Consider the following 2,500-nt stretch of genomic DNA (forward strand, 5'->3'; position numbering starts at 1 on the left):
GACAGTGAGTGGACACAGTGTTTAAAAACTCCAGCACAACACACGCTAACACAGTGTTACTGCAGTGCTGAGAATGATCCACCACCCAAATAGTACCTGCTCTGTGAGGGTCCCTGGGGGACCTGACCACTGAAGAACAGGGTAAAAGGGGGCTAACAAAGTATCAGAGAAACAGATGGACAGTCTGTAACTGTAGAATTTGAAAGTGATAAAATAGACAATGAGTGTAGAAACAAGGCGGTGGTTTAATGAAGTTAACAGTCAGTGTGTGACAACAGAAACAGATTCATCCAGCTGTCACCAGCTGGGAAAAGAGAAGTGGAGGTGCAGAGTAACATGAAAGGAAACCGGGTGGAAGATGACAGATGTGGAACAGGAGTGAATGAAATCAGGCATAAAAAAACGGAAGAGGAAACAGGGAGGAAGAAATAGGAAACAGGAGACAGGAGGAAAGTGCAGGATGATGGAGAGCTATGAAGATGCTTATTTATTTTTGGTACCAGCTGAAGAGTTTCTCATTTCTTCTTCTCTTCTAAAATGGAAACAGTGGGATGGACCGGGAGAGGGAGGCAGAGAAAGTGGAAATATTTATTGAACATGTCAGGCAACAGAATGACTGAGGGAGGTTGTACACAGCAGAAGACAAAGACAGAAACTTACAATACTGTCCATTAGGAATAGAAAAATGCCCTCAGCAAAACATTGGGTTATGAAAAGGGATAAAAATCAGGAGAGTTGCATTTTTCCAACAACAGAGAAGAAAGAGAGTATATTTCTACAGGACTTTTATTGATTTTCTGACCTTTTGTTGAGGCTGAGAAGGTAATGGATGTCCGGAGACATTGTTGAGATGTTGTGAGTCATAAACTAAGATATTTGATATGATTTGAATATTCAGTAAATGCATTATGACAGGAATCCATTCTCACATCGAACACCGGTGTGGCTGAAATAGGATCATTTATGAAAGAGGGCTTTGTATGATTATTGAGATTGAATCCAGTCACAGGGTTGATCCATCTGCAGACCCAGAGAGTCAGCAGCAGCTCTGCAAAGAAGATCATTCTAGAGTGGTGCAAATGGAGGAGATCATGCTAAAGTAATGTGAGAGGAGATCATTCTAGAGTGGTGTAAATGGAGGATTCGTGCTAAAATAATGTGAGGGGAGATCTTTCTAGAGTAGTGTCAATGAAGGAGATTATTCAAGAGTAGTCTGAGTGAAGGAGTGGTGTAAATCGAGGAGATCATGCTAAAATAGTGTGAGAGGAGGAGATCATCCTAGAGTAGTCTGAGTGAAGGAGATTATTCATGAATAGTGTGATTGGAGAGATCATTCTAGAGTAGTGTCAATGAAGGAGATTCTTCTGGAGTAATATGAGTGGGAGGTCATTCTAGAGTCATGTCAATGGAGGAGATCATTCTAGAGTAGTGTGAATGGAGGAGATTGTAGAACTGTGTGAATAGAGGAAAGCATTCTAGATTTGTGGACGGAGGAGAGCATTCCAGAACTGTGGGAATAGAAGAAAGCATTCTAGAACAGTGTGAATGGAGGAGACATTCTGAGGCCATTCTGGAACAGTGTGAATGAAGAGTTGAGACAGTGTTCTAGAACATTGTGCCTGGACATTCTGAAACATTCTGATCCATTGGGAATGTGAATTCAAGAATAGTGTAAATGGAGCAGGACATCCTAGCACAGTGCGAAGGGAGTAGAGCATTCAAGTACAGTGTGCATGGAAGGCATTCTAGAACAATGTGAGTGGTGGAGGACATTCTGGATCAGTGTGATGGAGCAGGACATTCTAGAAAGAAACATGTATTCTAGCATTTACGTAGCTAGTGTTGTGCTAGAATAACACTTAGGTAGTTAACTGCTCAGTGAGGAACCCTGAGGTCCTTCTAAACCTTCAGAAAAATTCAAATTAAATTAAGATTGTAACTAAATAGGTATAGCCAAGTGAGCACTCCCATTGGTTTGGACTTCAGGGGATGGACAAATGAATCACTAACAGTCAGGATGCAACAGAGGAGTACTGCTTAAGAAACATTACAGGCACCTGGACCTTGTTACTGAGAAGCACTGTTTGTCTGCTGACCCCCAAAACTTCTGAATTAACTGCAAACGAACTCAAAACAGACCCAGTTAATCAGCTACATTTTATCGTTGCTCTCATAACAGAACCCACTATCACTGAACATTTGTAGATGAATGATTTTAATGCATGTTAACGTAAAGAGATTATGTGCCATATAACTTTGTAACCTTTTATGTGGTGTGGCAGTTTCAAATGGGGAAAAAACTGGTGCATGAGGTATATTATGATGCGACAGTGACAGTATGATCCAGCGCTCTCAGGTTATCTCTATTGTTATCTGAATGAAATGATTGTTTAGAAAACAGTGAGACAGTCGGCTCTGGCGCTTTTGATGTGGCTCCGCGGAGAGCGGAGGAGCTGGGGGCTGTGGATATGTTTTTGCTCCCCAGAGGAGCTTTTGGGAA

At 41.7% G+C, this 2,500-nt stretch overlaps 1 protein-coding gene across 3 annotated transcripts in view; it reads left to right on the forward strand.

Moving 5' to 3' along the window:
- Positions 1-2,500, forward strand: part of ppp3cb (protein phosphatase 3, catalytic subunit, beta isozyme) — a 125,474-nt gene that overhangs the window by 77,982 nt on the left and 44,992 nt on the right. The gene's annotated exons all lie outside the window — the stretch shown is intronic.

Source organism: Pygocentrus nattereri, chromosome 11 (assembly GCF_015220715.1).
Source record: "Pygocentrus nattereri isolate fPygNat1 chromosome 11, fPygNat1.pri, whole genome shotgun sequence".
Taxonomy (NCBI): Eukaryota; Metazoa; Chordata; class Actinopteri; order Characiformes; family Serrasalmidae; genus Pygocentrus; species Pygocentrus nattereri.